At 42.2% G+C, this 25,152-nt stretch overlaps 1 protein-coding gene across 1 annotated transcript in view; it reads left to right on the top strand.

Annotated features, from left to right (window-relative positions):
• Positions 1-25,152, top strand: part of TULP4 (TUB like protein 4) — a 197,404-nt gene that overhangs the window by 65,821 nt on the left and 106,431 nt on the right. The window lies entirely within an intron of this gene.

Genomic DNA, 25,152 nt, shown 5'->3' with positions numbered 1-25,152 from the left:
TATGATGGATTTGTAGCTTATTATTTATTTGCTGCAATCAGAAATGCACGTCACCCTTGAATGAAATGCTAAGAAATTTAAACAATAAAAGGATTGCGCTAACCTTGAAATTGTACACCAGATTTGTGAGCACCCTATTTTTATGAAGAAAACCCGTAAAGTGTTATCCTATATTCACCATTCCGTGAACTGCCACTAGGCTTTAAATGTGCTTATTATACAAACCTAGAAAAATATTATTGCCCTGTTGCCCCCCTGGATCTGCCCCTGGCTGTCACATCCTGTTTCTGTCTCTGCTCTCATCCTTCTATCTGTTTCTCTGTCCCCCGTCCTCTTTCTAGCTTATCGTCTCTCTCGTTCCCCCTCTCCCTCTCTCATTTTGCCTCTTCTCTCATTCTTTCTCTCCCTCTCTTTCTCGCTCTCTCAACTTCCCCTCTTTGTTCATTTGAAAAAAAAAAAACTCCATCCTGCTCCTAATTTTTTTTTGTCACTGTAGTTGAAAACAAATGTCTGTTTGTCAACACTAACAATTATAAAATCAAGCAAATGTTTAAACTATAAATTATCACCAAAATTTTTTCGGCTTAAGCTGCTCTCCGGGGAGAGCAGCATCCTATCTGGCAGTGTCAAAATAAAAAAATTCTAATAAGCGTTTGAAAAATCACTGTGCAAATCCTGTGTGACATAAAAAATTGCAATGACCCCCATTTTATTCTTTAGGGTCTCTGCCAAAAACGATAAATGTATATAATGTTTGGGGGTTCTAAGTAATTTTCTAGCAAAAAAATGTTTTTTTTACTTGTAAACAAAAAGTGTCAGAATGCCTGGTCTTCAAGTGGTAAAGCTCTCTGTATTGACCCCACCTCCCCCCCCCCCCCAGTGTTTCACCTTAATCACACCCTTTCACTCTTATCCGCTCTCTTTTTTTCACAATATATATTTACGAACTCTATTTTTATTTTTTATCTCTGATGCGGTTCTCATTCTTCAGCTTGGGAAAAACAATATGGTTAGCAGGTTAACTTCCTGGCAGAAATGTATTCAGTCAAAATATTATTAATTTATAAAAAAAAAAATTCTAATTATAAGTATAAAAATAAGATTAATTAGATAAACTAATTGGATAAGCTTAAATTAGCCAAACCAGATCAGCCAGTTCGCATTGTAGAGTACAGATGTTTTTGGCAACAACACTTGTACATAAAACAGTAAGCCATTCAGAAAATAAAGAAATATACAAGTGTACACAATCTCGCAATAAGATCCTATCCACAAGGAGATCCGTGGGACTGAGGCCCAGAGTGTCCAGCCAAGGAGCTAATAATTTTTCTCAAATTTGCCAGGGCATTCCTTATGCTGATAAACTAGATGTGCTTGCCTAAACATTTCACGCATATATTTACCCATTTAGCGTGGTTGGGTGGGTCGTGGGACTGCCAGTGTATAAGGCTGAAGCAGAGCCCAAGTAATGGCCTCTCTAGTCAAGTTCTCCACTTTCAGGTCATCCAGGATCCCCAGAAAGAATGTTTTAGGGCAGGGGTGCCCGACCTTTTGAAGGCCGAGGGCCACTTAAGTGACTTAGTAACCAGTCGCGGACTACAATGAGCGGAGTGGGCAGATGACCAGTCTGTGTCCAGTCTGCATATGCAAAGTAGACACAGCCTAATCTACTCTATGGGCCCTCTGATCCAATTAGGTGGAAGGGGACAGATCCACTGTCGGATTGGAGGTAGGCAGGTTTAAACAGAAAAACGTCAGTTTACATCTGCCGCTCCATAGAGGTGAATGGAGGGTCTGATTGGGTCAGACCGATCGTGTGAAATGGGCCTAAGGCTGCTTTTAAACTGTTGGTCTGCAGTCTTTTGCAGCGCAGTGTACCTATGGTTTTCCCGCCGGTTAGCTGCACTTTGCCATAGACATCTATATCCTGCAGGTGTGGTGCACTTTCTGAAACACCGCTTGCTTCCTCTACCGCCAGCTTCATTTACAACACTGATGCTCTCGGATAGCAGGTCGACAACCTGCAATCTGGGCTTGCCAACCAGCCATCCTAGAGCAGGAGGTCACGGGCCACATCAGAGGGCTCTGCGGGCCACTGGTTGGGCACCCCTGTTTTAGGGTCTACTAGCAATGTTGTGTGGAACACCCTATTAAGGGTGGTCACTACAGTGTTTCCCTGAAAATAAGACACTGTCTTATATTTATTTTTCCTCCAGAAATCACACTATGGCTTATTTTCGGGGGATGTCTTATTTTTTTTTACAGGCAAGTATGGTACAACAGTATGGTACAACAATCTACATTTATTCAACTATCCCCTGGTGTTTGTGTGGGGTGAGAGACTGTTGCTGGTCAGTGCTTGGGAGAAGCTTTACTTCTTCCCCTGAGTACAGAGCGTCCTTCTCCTCACTTCACTGAGTAGACTTTTTACTTTCACTTTCACCTGACAGGGGGAGCCGACCTTACCGTATTTATGGGGCTGCCGACCCCTCTCCGGTCACTTAGAGATACCGTGGAGCAGATAAGAAGGGCTGCACGACTTCTTTACAGCTCCTGAGCTCCGCACCAATACAGTACACCTATCACGTCTTGTTTTCCCGCCCGCGCCGCTACGCATACGACACGCCATCACTACGTCTTATTTTCGGGGGAATGTCTTATATTTCGATCTTGCGTCGAATTCCTGCTACGGCTTATTTTCGGAGTACGTCTTATTTTCGGGGAAACACGGTATACCTCTCCAGTAAATGTGCAATTTTTTTGCAGATCCATGATAAGTGAATTGGGTCATCATAGTTCCTTTGACATTTTATACATATAGGTTTAGGTAAACCACCCATTGTACAATTTGTTGGAGTGTAATAGGCCTGCAGTATAATAAAGATCTACATATACCTTTGTGTGACATTTAGGGAACAGATTTGAGTTGTCTCAAGTGTCTCTAAATTAGAGTTTAAATGTAGATTTCGCAATAGAATGTAAAATTGTTTTTTTGTTATCCGTTATTTTTCTGATGCTGCATATTCTAATTCTCCTTTCAGCTTGCAGTGTAAATTCCTATTTTACCTTGTATGTAGCTTGAAGATAGTTTGCTATTACTGTGCTGTATTTTTTTAAACTATACCTTTTGATCAAGACGACACTTGTTTTTACTGTGAAATAAATGAACATGTACCTAAAGGCTTCCAGTGAATTCTTGCATACTTGATCCAAAACCGAGGGCAAGAGAAAGTTTGCAGCAAAAACCTAATCCACAGCTATTTATGGCTTTTGCTCTTGATGGATTGAATTGCAATTTGGTGTTCCTGAGGTCTGAAAACTGAAATGTTTGAGAATTTATTATGGTATAATTGGGGAATTTGGTCATAGATTATATGTTTCAAGCCTTCAATTCCAATTCCTACAATTTTGTTTCTGAAAGGAAAAGCTATTTTGAAACTTAAAAAGTGTACTCGTTACACAAAAGGTGTAAAAAAAAAAAAGAGGAGTCTAGGTAGTTATGTTAACCACTTCAATACTGGGCACTTTCACCCCCTTCCTGTCCAGGCCAATTTTCAACTTTCAGCACTGTTACACCTTTAACCACTTAAGGACCGCCTCCTGCACATATATTTCGGCAGAATGGCACGGCTGGGCTCAAGCACGTACCTGTACGTCCTCTTTAAGTGCCCAGCCGTGGGTTGCGGGTGCGCGCATGACCCGGTCCGAAGCTCCGTGGCCGCCGGACACGCGGACCCGATCGCCGCTGGAGTCCCGCGATCGGTCCCCGGAGCTGAAGAACGAGGAGAGCTGTGTGTAAAGAACGCTTCACTGTAGCGCTGTCATTGATTGTGTGTTCCCTGATATAGGGAAACACGATTAATGATATCACACGTCCAGCCCCGTCCCCCTACAGTTAGAAACACATATGCGGTCACACTTAACCCCTTCAGTGCCCCCTAGTGGTTAACTCCCAAACTGCAATTGTCATTTTCACAGTAAACAATGCATTTTTATAGCATTTTTTGCTGTGAAAATGACAATTGTCCCACAAATGTGGCAAAATTGTCCGATGTGTCCGCCATAATGTCGCGGTCACGAAAAAAAAATCGCTGATCGCCGCCATTAGTAGTAAAATTTTTTTTTTTAATAAAAATGCAATAAAACTATCCCCTATTTTGTAAACGCTATACATTTTGCGCAAACCAATCGATAAACGCTTATTGCATTTTTTTTTTTTAAATAGGTAGAAGAATACGTATCGGCTTAAACTGAGGAAAAAATATGTTTTTTTCTATATTTTTGGGGGATATTTATTATATCAAAAAGGAAATATTGTTTTTTTTTCAAAATTGTCGCTATATTTTTGTTTATAGAGCAAAAAATAAAAACCGCAGAGGTGATCAAATACCACCAAAAGAAAGCTCTATTTGTGGGAAAAAAAGGACGCAAATTTTGTTTGCGAGCCACGTCGCACGACCGCGCAATTGTCAGTTAAAGCGACGCAGTGCCGTATCGCAAAAAGGGGCAAGGTCCTTAGCCTGCATATTGGTCTGGGTCTTAACTGGTTAAGATGCAACTTGGTTAGCTCCTGGCTACCTGGAAGTTTTGGGTGACCCTACCCACTACCACCTCACCTGTGATTTCTGTTGAATACTTATATCTTAAAATCAAAATCCAGAAAGGATGATGGGAGCCCCTCATAATGGGCACAACAGATGTGCAGAGCCTGGAACTCCCATCACTAGGTTCCTAGGGAGAAAAATAAGAACCGTCAGGGTTGTCTTAAAGTGGTATTAAACCCAAAACCAAAAATGTGGTATATTGCAGCTTACCAGTTCTTTGATGTGGTGGCTACATCAGTTTTCTTTTCTTAGGCTTTTTCCCCCTCTGTTTTTACCTGATGATCTGGCCAGTAACACGCCTCTTGTGTTAGAGTGCCCCTACTCCGGATGAAGGAACACAGGGAGCACCTTTGGACTGCAGCATTGTCAGTCAAGGGCACATGTGTCAAACACACGGCTATAGGTCGAATCCAGCCCACCAGGTCGTTTCATGTGGCCCTCGTATTTTTCCTGCAGCTCTAACAGCCCATTTACTCAGCTGTCACCAGCAAAGAGATGGACAGAACTCCTCCTTTAGATCCTGCACTTCTCCGTGCAGCGGCAGAGAACCCCTCTGTCATTTCAGCAGTCAGCAGCAGAGAGGAGGACTGGACTCTTGGGCCCCTTTCACATTGAGGCGTTTTTCATGCGGTACAGCGCTAAAAATAGCGCTGCTATACCGCATCAAAAATCATGCCCTGTAGTGTTCAATGTGAAAGCCCGAAGGCTTTCACACTGAAGCGGTGCGCTAGCAGGAGCGCTCCAAAAGTCCTGCTAGCCGCATCTTTACCGCGGTATAGGAGCGGTGTGTTCACCGCTCCTGTACCGCGCCTTCCCATTGAAATCAATGGGAAAGCGCGGTAATACCGCAGTATTAACCCTTTTTTGCCGCTAGCGGGGGTTTAAACCTCACCGATAGCGCCCGAATATCGCAGTAAATACGACGGTATAGCCACGCTACAAATAGCACGGCTATACCGTCACCGCGGCTCCACGCCTCAATATGAAAGAGGTCTTACAGATCCTGTGCCTCTTTGTGCAGCTGCAGTCGGCTTGCCTTCTTCCTATACTGCATCCTGGTGATATCTCTTCTCCAGTAAAAAATTTGCTTGGCCATCCACAAGATTTAACAGACCATTCATCAGACCAGGCAACCTTCTTTCATAGCTCTGCAGTCCATGTCTGATGCTCACGTGTCCATTGTAGGTGCTTTTGGCTGTGGGCACGGGTCAGCATGGGCACCCTTACTGGTCTGCTTCTACTCAGGCCCATACACAACAAATTGTGATGCACTGTGTGTTCTGATACCATTCTATTGGAACCAGAATTAACTTTTTCAGCAATTTGAGCTACAGTAGTTCTTATTGGATCTGACTACATAGGCCAGCCTTCTCTCGCCACAAGCAGTAGTGAGTCTTGGCCACTCATGGTCCTGTTGTCTGTCTACCGATTTTTCCTTTGGGGGGACCAATTTTGGTATGTCCTGACCACCTCAGAAAAAAGTAATACATTAAAATTGTTAAAGAATACACTCTCTTAATCCCCAGGTACCAACAAATATATTGAATACAGTGGATGACATTTGCTTTTACTGCTTGAACATCGGGGGGCATGATGTCAATTAGAATTTTAATGATCACAAACCTGCGAAAATGTCACACTGCAGTTTTTTCCCCCCAAGTAAACCCAAATTAATCTTATCCTAATTACACAAACAGTTTGCAATAATGGTTGAAAACTTTTGTTTTGATATCTCATTGATTGCTTCCTAATTATTACTAGAACATGTACAAAAACAAGGCTGTTTTTATAGCTGAAATTTTAAGGCAGTACAGTGGAAAGCTGGAGCTAGGAATATGAGTTGGGGGTGTAAGAGAGATGCTCTAGGAAGTTTATTGAAGTTTTTAGGTCATATCTCCTAGGCCTGGAATAAGTTAAAGTACACCAGTAATGAGAAAAAAAATATATAGGCGTTTTATATTTAATCACTGAAAAAAAAAATTCCGCTGCATTTCGGTCCTGCCACAAAAAGACCAGCTGACATGTCCGTAAATTCTCTCATTAACACAGGTTTACTCGATGCTTCATAGCAAATCGGAACCGATAAAACATTTTTTTTTTTTTTACAAGAATTCTTACAAATATTCTCGTACAACAAAGGCTTTGTTTGTTTATTGTTTCTGATCATGCGCAGTCTTTCTTTTCTGATTTTTCTTGTACATGTACACATTAAACGAAAATTGTTAGTTCTTTTCCCGTACGGGGAAAAATTTGAGTCTGTACCTTCAGGAGAGTTTGTATGAAAATTCGGAAACGGCCATCGAAAGTTGTGTACACACTATACGAAAATTCTTTTGGGCGAAGATGTTTGCCCGATTTTCTTATAGTGTGTACAAGTCTTAATGCTGATTGAGTTAGAACAAGAGAATGAAAGCTTTAAAAAGAGGGTGGTGCTTGAAATCACTGTTCTTCCTCTGTTAACCATGGTTACCAGCAAGGAAATACATGCAGTCATCATTGCTTTGCAAAAAAATTGATTCAGAGGCAAGGATATTGCGGCTACTAAGACTGCACCTAAATCAACCATTTATCGCATCATCAAGAACTTCATAGAGAGAAGTTCAATTGTTGTGAAGAAGGCTTCAGGGTGCCCAAGAAGGTCCAGCAAGTGCAAGGACCATCTCCTTCAGTTGATTCATCTGTGGGATCGCGGTATTCGGATGAGGCGAAGACTTTTGAAGGATGACCTGGTGTCAAGAAGGGCAGCAAAGAAGCCACTTCTCTCCAGGAAAAACATCAGGGACAGACTGATATTCTGCAAAAGGTACAGGGATTGAACTGCTGAGCACTGGGGTAAAGTAATTTTCTTTGGATCGCCTTACCAGAAAAGGTGAATGCTACCATCAGTTTTGTGTCATGCCAACAGTAAAGCATCCGGACTGAGACCATTGATGTGTGGGGTTACTTCTCTGCCAAGGGAGTGGGTTCACTCACAATTTTTCCCAAGAACTCGGCCATGAATAAAGAATGATACAAAAACATCCTCTAAGAGCAACTTCTCCCAACCATTCAAGAACAGTTTGGTGACAAACAATACCTTTTCGAGCATGATGGAGCACCTCGCCATAAGGCAAAAGTGATAACTAAGTGTCTTGGGGAACAAAATATCGACATTTTGTGTCCATGGCCACGAAACTCAAACTCAAACCTTAAAGCGGGATTCCACCCGCAATTATTATTTTTTTTAAAGTCAGCAGCTACTAACAGTGTAGCTGCTGACATTTACTAAGGACACTTACCTTGTCCTACGTGCCCGCGCTGATGGCCCCCCCCGATGCCGATCCCACGATCGATGCAGGTCCCGCGCCGCCATTCACACTAGGGGAAACAGGCAGTGAAGCCTTACGGCTTCACTGCCCATTTCCTACTACGCCTGTGTGAGTCTCGTGCCGGCTTGTGAATGGGCGGCTGCTCTCTGAGAACACACACAGTTCCCAGAAAGCAGCGCGCCCCATTCACTAGGAGAAGAAGAAGAAGAAAACATTCCGCGGTGCCGAAGAGGCAGATTACGGACTTCCGCATAGCAACAGGTATTTCGGGTGAGTATAATTTTTTTTTTTTTTTTCACTTTTATTTTATTTTATTTTTTTAATACTTTTGGCCAAATGTTGTTTTCCTGGGTGGAACTCCGCTTTAATTCCATTGAGAACTTGTGGTTAATTCTCAAGAAGCGGGTGAATAAACCCCCCCACAAATTCTGACAAACTCTATTGATTATGCAAGAATGGGCTGCCATCAGTCAGGATGTGGCGCAGAAGTTGATTGACGGCATTGCAGAGTGAATTGCAGAGGTCTTGAAAAAGAAGAGTCAACACTGCAAATATTGACTCTGCATAAACTTTATGTAATTGTCAAAAAAAAAAACGTGACACTTATGAAATGCTTGTAATTATACTTCAGTATACCATAGTAATATCTGACAAAAAAGATCTAAAAACACTGACGACTTCACAAAGACTCTGTGAAAATTAATATTTATGTTTATTCTCAAAAATTTTAGCCAGGGCTGTACAAAGACCTCCTAAGCTTTTCTTCGTTCGGCCTGCTGGGTTGAACTAAAATGAACTTGCTGTGTACCACTCATTAGTTTTAATTGCACAACACATATATAAAGCACATACTGCTTACATTGGTTATAACTTTTAGTTATAGTGGTTATAACTTTTATCAGGTTTTATTTCGTTGCTTTTGTCCCACTGACAAAATTGCAATGGGCAGAGGTTTTACATCAAAGGATCTCCAAAAATGCAGTTTACCCCATGTTTGAACGACCACACATGCTTCTTTTCTTTTTCTTTTTTTTTTTTCTTGTTTTCCCCCGTTAGCAGTAATTTTTATCTTTTCTCTGGTCTGGTGTCGGGCAATAGGAAACGCTCATGCCAATTAATTGATAAGCATTTTCCGCCGATTTGCAGGGTTCCCGCATCGCACAAGTGTGAGCCGAGCCTTACACGATCCATTCATGTAAGTGCAGAGGAGTTATCTATTCACTCAAATCTGTCAAAGCAGTGCGGTGCAATTCACATGCAATCTCGCAGAGCGCGCTGGTGTGAACCGGTGTCCTGTCGAGAAATGCCGCCTGCGCACAATAGCTGACATTGTGCCACACAATCCCGATGCTTGTGCAACTCTGCAGGGGGCTGATTTCTTTATGATGGGCACGTGTGAGGGGCGGATGCCTACAGAAGGGGGCATATTTTGTAATGATGGGCAGTGCTGCTAAGATGGGGCGGAATTTGGCACGAAACTCAAACATATCTCCTAAACAAAAATATCTCTGCTATTCTTCCTACACCTGTGTGTTAAGGAAGAGTTGCAGAGATATATTTCTTTAGGAGATGTGTTTGAGTTTTGTGAAAAATTCCGCCCCCATCTTAACAGCACTGCCTATCAAATATGCCCCCTTCTGTAGGTATCCGCCCCTCACACATGGCCATCATCATGAAATCTGTCCCCTGCAGAGTTGCACAAGCATCGCAAGCGTGTGGCACAATGTCGGCTATTGTGTGCAGGTGCTGTCTACAGCTGATCGTGAATCCTGATGTTCGGAGGTTTTTGGCAGCTCCGTACGGCGCAAGCGCAGTACCGGGCGGGCATTATTCGACAGTGGGCTTTTCTCGTCAGAACACCGGCACTAAATGCTGCATAGAGATCGTAAAGGAGGGTTGAATCGAGATCACAATTTTTTTTTATACGATTAATCGTGCAGCTTTCATACAGGCACATATTTGCTGACAGAGTATTTTTGGAAGACCATAGCATAGAGCTGCACGATTTAATTGTTAACAAATCGCAATCTCGATTCAACCCCCCTCACGATCTTAAAGCGGAACTTAAACTTTCCATATATTAAAGCTTCTGCCCTTGTTGTTTTAACTTTGGATAGTAAACATTTTTTTTCTGCCATTTAATACCTTATACAGCTCACTTCCTGTTTCTTGTCTGGTAAAAAGCCTAGGCGTATGACATCATGCACAGCTCTCTCTCTCACTCTTGTGAGAGCTTGCCAGGAAGGTAGGGGGAGAAGTCATAAGAGGGCCAATGAGAGCTGCAGTGCTAAAGGTGTGCCTCTAAGTGTCTGTGTAAATCCAGGAAGTGAACAGGCAGCAGCTTCAGCTGCCCACAGTTAAAATATCTGCATCCAGACTTGGTGGAGGGAGATTTCTGCAGCATATTTAGCAAGAACAGGATTACAGTTTATATAACATAATATGCAAAGTAGTTGGTGAGAAGCTTCAGAATGGCAAAGATGTTTTTATTACAAATTATGTGAGCAAGCTGCATTTCCTCTTTAACGTTGTCTAACGCTACAGAGTGGCTAAACAATTACCACTTTGCATCGGTTTGCTCTAGAAGTAGTATACATGCACACTACTTTGCATTGATACAAGTATTTATCGATATTACACTATGAACATTCCAACACTAAAACTTGGAGGAAAAAATATCTAAAGATTTTTGTTAATGAATTATGGAATTTGTGTTTACCTGCAGATGTTCTTTAGGGCAATATCATATTTATTGTAGTATAAAAATAAAAAAATGAAGAGAATAAAATGAGAAGGTCTATAGTACTATTGACTTGAATGACCCTTCCTGCATTTGCTTCATCAGCAATCCTGTTCCATTTTGAAAACTATTTCCCAGGATAAATGGGGAATTGTTATGTCAGCACCTCAATTCCTTTCTTTTAGATTGGTTCCACACTCTTATTTAGGAAGCTACTGGGGTCAATGGATGCCAGGTTTAGGACTTTTTATTTCTAACACCAGAATTATTGACAAGGATCCTATTCAAGGGACTTAATTTACACATTAAATTCACATATGGTACTTTACTGCCCTTGGAAACTTTAATTTCAAAATTTACACTGCAAAGTAGCTAACACCTACAGGTCACTTATTAGAAGGGGAATGGTATAAATATCACATCAGGACAACTAGCTCCCAACTTGGCTTCCAAACTGTATTCTTATGTTTAGATCTACAATACTGTTAAAAAGTTTTAGGCAGGTGGGAAAAAATGCTTTAAATTAAGATTTCTTTCATAAATACCATATTTTCCGGTGTATAAGGCGACCCCCTAATTTTACAGGTTTTTAAGATTTTTTGCCTGTACTCACCGTATAAGACGACCCCCCTTCCGAGGCTTCCGACGCTTCATATTTCTTCCTTCTGGAGCCATATTCCTAATCATTTTTGCTGGAGCCATATTCTTCTTCTTTCTTTCTGGAGCTGGAGCCAATCACGACGAGCGATGTATTCTATTAATGCAGGGGTTGACAAATTTGTTTGGAATCTAGGAGCCAGCTAAAAAAGTTAGGAGCCAGAAAACGCACCCCGTCCCGACGAGCTTGCACGCAGAAGCGAACACATATACGTGGGCAGCGACCGCATATGTAAACAGTGTTCAAACCACACATGTGAGGTATCGCCGCGATTGGTAGAGCGAGAGCAATAATTCTAGCCCTAGACCTCCTCTGTAACTCAAAACATGCAACCTGTAGATTTTTTTAAGCGTCGCCTATGGAGATTTTAAAGGGTAAAAGTTTGTCGCCATTCCACGAGCGGACGTAATTTTGAAGCATGACATGTTGGGTATCAATTTACTCGGCGTAACATTATCTTTCATAATTTAAAAAAAATGGGGATAACTTAACTGTTGTCTTATTTTTAAATAAAAAAAAAAAGTGTATTTTTTCCCAAAAAAGTGCGCTTGCAAGACCGCTGCGCAAATACGGCGTGACAGAAAGTATTGCAACGATCGCCATTTTATTCTCTAGGGTGTTAGGATAAAAAAATATATATAATGTTTGGGGGTTCTAATTAGAGGGAAGAAGATGGCAGTGAAAATAGTGAAAAATTACATTAGAATTGCTGTTTAACTTGTAATGCTTAACTTGTAATACCAACGGCCACCACCAGATGGCGCCAGCTTACACATCTGTTGGTAATAACTTGCAATACCAACGGCTCACCACCAGATGGCGCCCCTTCCAAGCCAAGTCGCAAGGACCCCATTTCTAGTCGCCATGGCGACCTGGCGCCCGGGATTTGTCGAGCCCTGTATTAATGAATAAAAAGCCTGCTTGGATTGGCAGAGGCTGTAACATCAGCCCACGCCTCTCTGATGCCGCGTACACATGATCATTTTTCGGCTTGTAAAAAACAAAGTTTTTCAGCCTCTAAAAAAAACGATTTTTTTTTCCAACTTCATCATTAAAACGGCCTTGCCCACACACGATCGTTAAAAAAAATGCACTAGCAAAGCGCGGTGACGTACAACATGTACGACGGCACTATAAAGGGGAAGTTCCGTTCGGATGACGCCACCCTTTGGGCTGCTTTAGCTGATTTCGTGTTAGTAAAAGACGATTCACGATTTTCTGTCTGTTACAGCGTGATGAATGTGCTTACTCCATTATGAACGGTATTTTTACCTAACGAGCTCTCCCATCTCATAACTTGCTTCTGAGCATGCGCAGGTTTTTCACGTCGTTAAAGCCCACACACGACCATTTTTTACAACCCTAAAAACGACATTGTTTAAAACGTTGTGAAAAAATAGAGCATGTTCGAATTTTTTTTTTTACGTTTTTCAGAACCCGAAAAATGCTGTGTAGCCCACACACGATCGTTTTAAATTACATTTTTAAAAAACTTTGTTTTTTACAAGCAGAAAAATGATCGTGTGTACACGGCATGACTCTCAATGTCAATCCGAGAAGGCTACTATATGTAGCCTGCTCAGATTGGCAGAGGTTGTTACTCCAATCCGAGCAGGCTCTGTATTGATTTGAATACATCGCTCGCCGGGATTGGCTAAACGGTATATACTGTATGTAGCCAAAGCTACATACAGTATTACCGCACATCCAGCAGGCATCCGAGCAGCTGACCCGGCGTATAAGACGACCCCTGATTTTTGGACAGTTTTTTTTAAGTGCAAAAGGTAGTCTTATATGCCAGCAAATACAGTAGAAGTGTTAATAGTTTATTTTTTTTTTATTTTTTTTTATCAATTAACAACATGGACATTAAATGAAAAGAAGAGGAATCCAAATCAAATCAATATTTGGTCTGACCACCTCTTGCCTTGAAAATAATCTTCTAGGTACACTTGCACACAGTTTTTGAAGGAACTCAGCTGGTAGGTTGCTCAAAACATCTTGGAGAAGTAACCACAGATCTTCTGCGGTTGTAGCCCCCCCTCAATTCCTTTTGTCTCATCATGTAATCCCAGACAGACTCAATGGTGTTGAGATCAGGGCTCTGGGGGGCCAAGCCATTACTTCCAGGATTCCTTTTTTACACTGAAAATAGTTCTTAATGTCATTGGCTGTCTGTTTGGGGCCCTTGTCCAGCTTGCAGAATAGATTTGGGCTTAATTACACGCCTCCCTGATTGTATGGCATGATGGCTAAGTATGTGCCTGAATTTCTCAGCTTTAAAGACATCATAGATCCTGACAAAATCTCCAACTCCATTTGTAGAAACGGAGCCCCAAACTTCCAAGGAACCATCGAAGCTTGACTGTTGCATACAGACACTCATTATTGTATCGTTCTACAGCCCTTTGTGAACAAACTGCCTCCTTCTACAACCAAATATATCAAATTTTTACTCCTCAGTCCAGAGCATCTGCTGCTATTTTTCTGCACCCCAGTTCCTATGTTTTTATGCATAGTTGAGTAGCCTTGTTTGCATATCCTATACCCACCCCATGTTGAGGGCCTGTGGTCTAGTATGATTCAGGAAGGGACTGCTTCTCAGTTTCTGGTTTTAATGGCAGTATTGCAGCCTAGAGGGGGTTCTTGAGTCTGTGATTTCTACCTTGTTATTACCGCACCTGGGAATCCTTATTTTTTCCTGGTGTGAAAACAAGTACTTCAATCACAGATATTACTCTGTTCCTCACATTCTGGCTTTGGTCTTGACCAGAAATTGGCCTGAAGTACTCTTAAAGGTCTCGGCCTTTAGCCTTTCTTTTTCAAAGATTTGTGGCTTTACTCTCCCATATTAGGCCCCCTTTGCAACACCCTATCCTTCCTCTTAACTTGTTCTCTTTGATCTGCATCCTTAGATGCGATGTTCCTCTAGAATGCAAAGTAGCCTCTTTGGTTATCACGTCTGCCAGCCTTGTTTTTTAACTGAACTGGCAGCTTCTTTCTTGTAAAAACATTTCTTCATACTTCACAATAACAATAGTTCTCTTACACCCAATGCCATGCTTTCTTCCCAAGGTGGTCTCAGCATTCCACCTCAGTTAGGAAATTGTCCTCCCTTATGCCCTGCTCTTAACGTGGTGCTTCAGCCCCCCCTCTCCACCAAAAAAACAAATACTGTAGCTGCTGACTTTTATTATTATTATGACACTTACCTGTCCAGGGATCCCCCAATGTTGGCTGCGCATGCACGTAGCGTGCTGCGTTTTCTGAATGGCCCGGTGGTGGTGGAAAGAGGAGTGGGGCAGAACTTCCAGGGGACCTCGTTGGGGCGAGGTCTCCCAGAATTGGGGACAAGTACCTGTCAAAAACAGGAAACAAGTAGAGCTTCAATTCTTGGGTGGAGCTCCGCTTTAAGCATCCAAAGGAAATCACTTTAAAGTGGTTTTAAAGGCTAAAGGTTTTTTACCATTTGCATTCTCTGCATTAAAGGAGTTGTAAACGGAAAACAAAATTCACCTTAATGCAATCTATGCATTAAGGTGAAAAAACATCTGAATATGCCGGCCCCCCGAGCCCCCGTTTTACTTACCCAACCCCTCGAAAGTCCCACGCTCGGTCCTGAGATCCTCTTCGCCGCTCAGCCTGGCCGCTGATTGGCTAGAGTGGATGGATTGAGAGCAGCACAGCCATTGGCTGGCACTGCTGTCAATCGCATCCAGTGACGTGGCGCGCCGAGGGGCCGGGCCGAGTGATACAGTGAGTGGCTATGACCGCTCGCTGTATCACGGGAGCGCGGCCGCAAGGACTCACCACCATGCAAGCTCTCTCGCATTAATGTGGTGAGTTCTTGCGGGGAGGACCAGAGACAGCCGCTGAGGGACCCCCAAAGATGTGGATCGGGGCCACTCTGTGCAAAACGAACTGCACAGTGGAGGTAAGTATAACATGTTTGTTATTTTAAAGAAAACAATATTCCTATAGTGACCCTTTTAAGGTGAAAAAGCTTCAGTATGCAGCCCCCCCCCCCCCCTTATACTTACCTGAGCCCAATCTTTATCCAGTAATGTGCATGAAAGCAGTGGCATTCCTGGCTCTCTCCCTCCTCATTGGCTCAGACACAACAGCAGGTGCCACTGACTACCATTGCTGTCAATAACAGCTAGTGAGGATGTAGCGGGGCGGGGCCGACTCACATTCTGTTTGTATGGATGCACACAGCCGACTCAGGAATAAGCCTGCAAGTGTGCCCCCTCTAGCAAGTGGCTTTCTATGGTGGGCACTTGGAGGGTGGAAGGAGCCAGTAGTCCAGGTGGAGTACCTGAGAAGAGCAGGAGCGGAACTGTTAATGCTGCCCAACAAATATAGCAACTCTGCTATTGTCTTATGTATTGTCCATTCAACGTCTTGTAAATTAAAGCTAAACTCTAGTCAAATATACAAGCTCAAGTACAACCATAATGAAAAAAACATAAAAATCAGCACAAGGACATAACTTACAAGTCCGTAGTGCATGTCCCTTGTGCTGATGCCTCTTCTGTTGTGTGAAATCTTCCTCTGTTCATGTGCCCCCGCCACTGTAATCTTCCAGTGCGGCAGGGGTTAAAAGAACTAAGGGGCTGTTACAGACTTTCATCAAGAGATTTCAACTATGCCTGCCCTTTCTGCCCAGCTCCACCATTAATGGAAGCCTTCAATGAATGAAAGAGGATATCTGTATAGAGTAAGGGGACCTTGCAATCGTCTGCCGGTCCTCCATTAGTTGATCACTTTGCTGTCATGGAAGCAGTAGTACGGCTTCTTTGAATGTCTGAGCTTGATGGAAAGGCTGAGCATAGTAGAGCATTCTTGATGGAAGACCGTGTTGTATAAAATGCAGCAGGAAAAGGTTGTCGCTGAGCTGGCAGCAAGGCTGTTGAAATCTCAGAATTTCTATCTTGGCTGGTAATCTTGTTTCTGTATATGTTTTCAAATGTATTGAGCTGTTATGCACTGGCAAAATCTGTTTTGTCTTTTGAATTAACAGTATGAAGCCTATTTGGTTGGATTAAGAAAACCTGGGCTTTTTTTATTCACATGATTTGCAAGGCAGTATGAGCAGGGAAAGACCAGTTGTGCTCTCTCTCTCTCTCTCTCCCCCCCCCCCCTCTCTCCCTCCCTCTCTCTCTCTTTATCTTATCTAGATAGACAGATAGATAGATAGACAGATAGATAGACAGACAGATAGATAGATAGACAGACAGATAGACAGACAGACAGATAGATAGACAGATAGATAGACAGATAGATAGACAGATAGATAGACAGATAGATAGACAGATAGATAGATAGATAGATAGACAGACAGATAGATAGACAGACAGATAGACAGACAGATAGACAGACAGATAGACAGACAGATAGATAGACAGATAGATAGACAGATAGATAGACAGATAGATAGACAGATAGACAGACAGATAGACAGACAGATAGATAGACAGATAGATAGACAGATAGACAGACAGATAGACAGACAGATAGACAGACAGATAGATAGATAGATCTATAGATATATATATTCATAGATGAAAACAAGTGCGTAGACTGTAAAGGATAAAAAATAAAGAAAAATGTAATATTTGAAAGGCCTACAATTTTATTGTAATTATTAAAATGTGTTGAAATTTAAAAAAAGATTCTTTGTATCATCCTAACACAGTGGTTCTCAACCTGGGGGTTGGGACCCCCTCGGGGGTCAAATGATGATTTGCCAGGGGTCACCAAATCCTGGGCTGTTCCTGAAGCCTGCACCACTCTCTCAACCCTCTTGCAGCTGCTCAGCGGGGCTGTCTCCGGAGCCGATGGCAACCCAGCTGGGCTGTTCCTGGAGCACACAATCGCCCACTCAGCCTCTTCGCAGCCGCCCATTCAGTTCACGGCATGACTGGGGGGCAGAGACTAGAGGTCCGCTGACTGGCGAGGATTGTGAGGTGGGAGGGGCTGGAGGAGACCCTATATCCTGATTTCAACATAGGTGTCAATGCTACGAGACACCACAAAGTCGGAGACACAGTGAGTAACACTACATGTGATGCCACTGATCCCAACCCCCACCAAGGAGTAAGAGAAGGAATTAAAGTAGAGAATACGTGGAAGGGAGATGAAAAGAGGGGGAGGAAGAAAGAAAAAGTGAGAGAAAGAATAAGAGCAAAAACAAGAAAGATGGTTAGAGAGAGGGATGGGGAAAAAATAAGAAATTAGGATAGCGAGAGATAAAAGGGGAAAAAAAAGGAGAACAAAGAGAAAGAGAGATACATCCTAAAATGTACCATATGAGGTTTCAATACTGTACAAATGGAGGACTCAGGGAGCGCTAAGTGTCCGTGGGTTAGGGGCGCAAATTACTTGTCTTGCCTTGGGTGCTGATAACCCACGCTACGAAAATAATTTTACTGTTAGGGGTCCCCACAACTTGGCAAATTTTATCAAGGGGTCACGGCACTAAAAGGTTGAGAACCACTGTCCTAACATAAACCATGCAGTAAACAAATATAAAGACTATTATAATAGGACTCGTTATGCAATAATACATTTCTTTACAATTGATATCTATGAGGTATAGCCTTAAACTGCCCGCGTGATTTTCCTAGTGATAGTGTTTTTTTTTTGCAGAATAATAGTAGTTGTTTTAAAGCTTATCTATTCTGTGTCTATAGTGACTAACCTTTTTGTGATGAAAAATATTCCAATTTAATTCCCATAGCTGATGAGCTGACGTTAAATATTTTTTTCCCTCTATTGCATAGCATCCCTTTCATGTAAGTAGTGCCATTGATTCTGGCTCTATTGATCATAATCTGTGAGCTTGTGATAAGAACCATTCTTGCTGAATAATTCATTATCTTATCTGGTAATTGACATTTGTTTCATGAAGAAGTAGGATGAAATTGGGTAAGAAAAATAAAATACTGTATATTATTTAGCATTAAAGTGGATGTAAACCCCAATTTTTTTATTTATTTTTTTGATATCACAATGTACAATATAAGATTTCCTATCATCTGTGCCCAGTCTTGCCACACAGAGTTAATCCAGCTCTGAGCAATCCTCTTTTATTGTTCAGTGAAAAAAAACAGACTTCCAGATAAAAACCTGTCTAAATAAAAATTCCTCTCTCCTTGCTTTGAGTGACAGGTTATTTACATATCTAGCTTTGACATGTTTATCATATGTTATGTTATGTTTATCATAATATGAGGTGATCCACAGGTCATTGTATATTACCAGGATGTGTTATGTGGGGGAGGGGTGGATTTCTCACTTTTTATACTGTGGATCACCTCATATTATCCACTTTAATGTTACTTTACACCTTGGCATCCAGTTATAGGGGTCATATGCTGCTGCTGGGTTTTATTTTATTTTTCTCAAACCTTTTACCATACAAAGCCTGTGAGCTAAGGTAATGTAGCTGCAATCTCAGCACACCACAGTTGTCATGTGTACGCCAGCCAAAAATAGGCACCATACAAGACTAAAGGGGGATTGTTTAGAGCAGTGGTCTCAAAGTACCGGCCCGCGGGCCATTTGCGGCCCGCGGACCAGTTATAAATGGCCCGCAGGCAGGGTGGAAGTGAGGGGAGCAAAAAAAAAAAAATTTTTTTTATTTTTTTTTTTATTTTGAGCTGGAGCCATCTGGTGGTGAGCCGTTGGTATTACAAGTAATTACCACCAGATGTGAGCTGGCGCCATCTGGTGGTGGCCGTTGGCATTACAAGTTAAGCATTACAAGTTAAACAGCAATTCTAATGTCATTTTACACTATTTTCACTGCCATATTCTTCCCTCTAATTAGAACCCCCAAACATTATATATATTTTTTATCCTAACACCCTAGAGAATAAAATAGCGATCGTTGCAATACTTTCTGTTACGCCGTATTTGCGCAGCGGTCTTACAAGCGCACTTTTTTGGGAAAAAATTACACTTTTTTAAATTAAAAAATAAGACAACAGTAAAGTTATCCCCATTTTTTTTAATATTATGAAAGATAATGTTACGCCGAGTAAATTCATACCCAACATGTCACGCTTCAAAATTGTGTCCGCTTGTGGAATGCCGACAAACTTTTTTACCCTTTAAAATCTTCATAGGCGACGTTTAAAAAAATCTACAGGTTGCATGTTTTAAGTTAGAGAGGAGCTAGAATTATTGCTCTCACTCTACCAATCGCGGCGATACCTCACATGTGTGGTTTGAACACCGTTTACATATGCGGGCGCTGCTCACGTATGTGTTCGCTTCTGCGCGCAAGCTCGTCGGGACGGGGTGCGTTTTCTGGCTCCTAACTTTTTTAGCTGGCTCCTAGATTCCAAGCAAATTTGTCAAACCCTGACTTACACCAGTGCTGGTGGTAATAATGCGCTCGCTGACACCAGTGCTGGTGGTAATAATGCGCTCGCTGATACCAGTGCTGGGGGTTAATAATGTGTTCGCTGACACCAGTACTGTTGTTTTTGAAGTTTGAAAGTTTGCATGCGGCCCCCCATGGCATATGAAAACTTGTCTTGTGGCCCTCAGGTAATTTGAGTTTGAGACCCCTGGTTTATTTGAGTTTGAGACCCCTGGTTTAGAGACTAGCAATTTTATTTTGAACTATATACTAAAGAACACAATTTTCACAATAAAATGGTCTGTTTGTTTAGAATTATAATTGTAATGAAAGATACACTAATAGAAATATATTACATGTTTACAGTGCTTATGAAGGAGACCATTTTCAGAGTATATTGATGAGTCTATCATTGCAGGTCTTCCCTTTTGGCTAATTTCCTGGCTGTCACAATGACTAGGGATGAGCTCCGGCGTGTTCGCACAGTCCACATGCAGAGCCCGCCAGGAAGTCTGCACGGCGCTGCACTAATTACAGGCTCGGCTGCAGAGATCGGGAAATGTCTCCCTGTCTGTGGTTAGCGCAGCGCCGTATAGCCCTCCTGGTGGGCTCTGCACGTGAACTGTGCGAACACGCCGGAGCTCATCCCTAATGATGACCCTCTGAATTCAGTTCTTTGAGGTGCTAACTCAGAATCGCATTAAGACTCTATCTGCATAGTTCTGACTTTCCTGGTCTGAATATTTGCTACCAGGAAGCCGACACTGCACACGGCTAATCACAGACCTGTTGGAGATCCCACCTACCCGATCCCGCCAGGAAGCCGACACTGCACACGGCTAATCACAGGCCAGTTGGAGATCCCGTCAGGAAGCCGACACTGCACATGGCTAATCACAGGCAGTGAAAGATTTCTTGATCTGTGCAGCTGTAGATCAGGAAATGTCTCACTGCCTGTGATTAGCACGCCGGAGCTCATCCCTAATGATGACCTTCTGAATTCAGTTCTTTGAGGTGCTAACTCAGAATCGCATTAAGACTCTATCTGCATAGTTCTAACTTTCCTGGTCTGAATACTTGCTACCAGGAAGCCGACACTGCACACGGCTAATCACAGACCTGTTGGAGATCCCACCTGCCCGATCCCGCCAGGAAGCCGACACTGCACATGGCTAATCACAGGCAGTGAAATATTTATTGATCTGTGCAGCTGTAGATCGGGAAATGTCTCACTGCCTGTGATTAGCGGTGTACAATGTCGACTTCCTGGCGGGATCGGCAGGTGGAATCCTGAACACACCTGAGCCCATTCCTACCGATGACATTGGGGAAGATTTTACTAAAACGGCAGCACTCAATATCTGTTGCAGCTGCGCATAGTAGCCAATCAGCTTCTAATTTCAACTTGTTCTAATAAGCTTTGACTATAAAACCTGGAAGCTGATTGGTTTCTATGCATGCTCCAGTTTTAGTAAATAAACCCCCATTGTGTCCATTAAATAGCCTGGCAACTAGGTTTTTTTAGAAGGAGGAGGGCTGGGGCAGCCTTCATGTCTGCATTAGGTAAGATTTACGATACAACCCTTACAGGCATAATGCTGTAGAGGTGAACAAGAACTGAAATAAAAGCATTGTCTATTTGCTTTGATGCAGTGGTATGAAACGTGAGTTATTCCGTAGAAGCTTGTTTTGCACTTATTTCTATGAGACATTAAAGCGGAGGTTCCCCCTAAAAACATTTTTCTAACATTACATTGTGCTCACTTCCAACATTGACAGTATGCTGAATGAAAATTGGGTGATGAGCGCAAACTGAAATGATGAAAGAAAACAGTGTAGCAATAATACAGTGATCACAATCTAAAATATGAGGTCACATATGTGATAAAATGTCACATATAACCACAAGGAACAAACAGTGAAAAAAATTTCCTTACAATGGAAAATCAAAAATAAGGGAAAAAAGTCCAAAATTGGGTGAGTGCACAAAATAGTGTAACAACTAATGATGAAGTGACGTGACGTGACGCAATGCGTAAGGTTCTAGACGTGACCGGATGTGACGTGTTACCCCGACCGTCCCACCAGAAGTGCCTATGTTTGGCGTTTTTAACCGTTTTTCTTGTAAGCAAATTTTGGGACAGAATCTGGTCCTCTACTTTCAAGTTTTCCAAATGTGTAACTCAAAGGGAAACATCCATTAATATTTTTAATGTTTTGGTATAAAACCCCTGATGTCATTCACAAATATGATTCCTCAGTCTCGGCACACTGCTGGTTTTGCGGGACTGACAGATATTTTATTTCATATTTTCTGGCAATGTTGTATGATCCAACCCTTTTGGCATGAAATGATGCTACTAATACAAAAGGTAGTGGACGTGTTCCTTCCACTTGATCCCTTAAATTATCTATTGGGTCTTTCAGGCATAACCAAAAAAGTCAATCGGCTAATTTCCTATATTTTGTGAGCTGCCAAAAGACTTATTTACGGTCCTCTCCTCTGTGGCCGCCCCCTGCAGGAACAGCTGACCCGGTCGCCGGCGGTGTCCCACGATCGGGTCACAGAGGAACAACGGGGAGAGGTAGGTGGAAACAAACCTCTCCCCGTGCTTCCTAGTGTGACTGTCACTGATGGTCACACGCACAGCCACGCCCCCCCACAGTAAGAACACTCCCTTAGGGCACACTTTACCCCTACAGTGCCCCCTCCTGGTTAACCTCTTCACTGCCAGTGTCATTTTCACAGTAATCGGTTAATTTTTATAGCACTTTTCGCTGTGAAAATGACAATGGTCCCAAAAATGTGTCAAAAGTGTCCGATGTGTCCACCATAATGTCGCAGTCATGAAAAAAAATCACTGATCGCCGCCATTACTAGTAAAAAAAAAAAAAATTAATAAAAATGCCATAAAACTATCCCCTATTTTGTAAACGCTATACCTTTTGTGCAAACCAATCAATAAACGCTTATTGCGTTTTAATTTTTTTTTCTTTACCAAAAATTATGTTTTTTTATATATTTTTGGGGGATATTTATTATAGCAAAAAGTAAAAAATATAGAAAGAAATAAAATTGTCGCTCTATTTTTGTTTATAGCACAAAAAATAAAACCGCAGAGGTGATCAAATACCACCACAACAAAGCTCTATTTGTGGGAAAAAAAGGACGCCAATTTTGTTTGGGAGCCACGTCGCACGACCGCACAATTATCAGTTAAATCGACGCAGTGCCGAATCGCAAAAAGGGTCAAGGTCCTTAACCTGCATAATGGTCCGGGGCTTAAGTGGTTAAAAACCCAATAAAAATACAATTTTGAAAAAAATAATACTATGCAAAGTGGTTGGAGGGACGCTTCAGAATGACAAAGATGTTTTTATTACAAATTATGTGAGCAGACTGCAGTTCCTCTTTTTAAAAAAATTGCACTTGTAATTACATGGTAATACATTTATATTGAGTTGTAATCGTGTATACATGATTCAAGATGTGATCAGCTCTTTATCAAAGTTTTAAAAATAGATAACAAGACCAAAAAGACCCCTTTCACACCGGGGCCGTGACCACGTTCGCGTTTTAGAGGTGCTGTTTAACCGGCGCTTTTTGGCTGCTAGCGGGGCGCTTTTAACCCCCAAGAAGGGGTTAAAAACTCCTGTGTTGCGGCGCTTCCAAAGCCCTTTTCAGGCACTTCGGAAGCGCTGCCTATTCATTCCAATGGGCAGGGTGTTTTAAAGCGGGAGTTCACCCGAAATTTTTTTTTTTAACATTAGATTGATGCTCATTTTGTCAAGGGGAATCGGTAGTTTTTTAAAATCGAAGCAGTACTTATCGTTTTAGAGAGCGAACTTCTCCGCCGCTTCCGGGTATGGTCTTCGGGACTGGGCGTTCCTATTTGATTAACAGGCTTCCGACGGTCGCATACATCGCGTCACGAGTAGCCGAAAGAAGCCGAACGTCGGTGCGGCTCTATACGGCGCCTGCGCACCGACGTTCGGCTACTTTCGGAAAATCGTGACGCGATGTATGCGACCGTCGGAAGCCTGTCAATCAAGTAGGAACGCCCAGTCCCGCAGCCCATACCCGGAAGCGGCGGAGAAGATGCATCTCTACAACGGTAAGTACGGCTTCGATTGTAAAAAAACACCCGATTCCCCTTGACAAAACGAGCCTCAATCTAATGTTAAAAAAAAAAGGTTTTTGGGTGAACCTCCACTTTAAGAGTGCTAAATACAGCGTTCTCAAACCGCCCCAAAGATGCTGCTTGCAGGACTTTTCAGTACATCCCACAAGCGCACCGCCCTAGTGAGAAAGTCAATGAATGGGAGGCAGTTTGCAGAGGCTATTTCCAGGGCTAAAGTGCCTGAAAACCCCCCCAGTGTGGAAGGGGTCTAAGAGAGTTAATCACTGGTTTTATTTACAGTGTTCAGGAATTCATAGGGGTCGATTTTACTAAAACTAGAGAGTGCAAAATCTGGTGCAACTGTGCATGGTAGCCTATCGGGTTCTATCTCATCAATGATTGGAAGACCACATTCCCAACATGCCCAATCACTCAGATTCTATGACAGCACAATAATCGGATGTTACTACGACCCGCCAATGCGAGGAAACCACATGCAATTCGGACAGTAATCACAACACCTTTCTGTTCAAATCACATGCGGTTTTTTAAAGTACTATTTTAGCCCATTCATTTTGTATGGGCTCAAATCACACTGCAAGTTATACGTTTCAGGTAGGGTTGTCCAGATACCGATACTAGTATCGGTATCGGGACCGATACCGAGTATTTGCGGGAGTACTCGTACTCGCGCAAATGCTCCCGATACCTAAATAGAATACTTTTTTTGTATTTATCAACATGTTCTATGAAAATTCTTTGAGTTTTTAACTACTGCGTGACAAGCAAATAAAACATTTTTATTCATTTTTACTCATTTTTATTCTTTTATAATGTCTTGAGTTATAGTTCTTCATAATTCTAAAGAAAATATCCTTAGTCTGTATTGTGGTATGAAAACTGTCACATGACATTTAAAAAAAGTATCGGTATTCGGTATCGGCGACTACATGAAAAAAAGTATCGGTACTTGTACTCGGTCCTAAAAAAGTGGTATCGGGACAACCCTAGTTTCAGGTATTGGAGCATTTGTATGAGTACTAGTTTCTGTGCAGAGCTACACCAGATTTCGCACTCATATACAATTTTAGTAAATCAACCCCGTAGTCTGATAACCTGCATATTGCTCTGGGAATTGACGATTCTTATTGGAAAATGTGATCAAAGAACAAACTGGGCCATGACCTAAAGCCATACTTTGCACCTATGCCACCAAGATAAATTGCGGCAACCACTAATCTTTTGCACTTTGGTCAGTGACAGATACTTCTACCTTGGCTTGACTGTGGTTCTGAAATACTTTTAGGTTCTCAATTTCTGCTCCCCGGGTCTTCTGTGCTATGCATTTCG

Source organism: Rana temporaria, chromosome 4 (assembly GCF_905171775.1).
Source record: "Rana temporaria chromosome 4, aRanTem1.1, whole genome shotgun sequence".
NCBI classification, from domain to species: Eukaryota; Metazoa; Chordata; class Amphibia; order Anura; family Ranidae; genus Rana; species Rana temporaria.
Note: the sequence above shows the minus strand (reverse complement) of the source record. Positions and strands in the feature narration are given on the sequence as shown.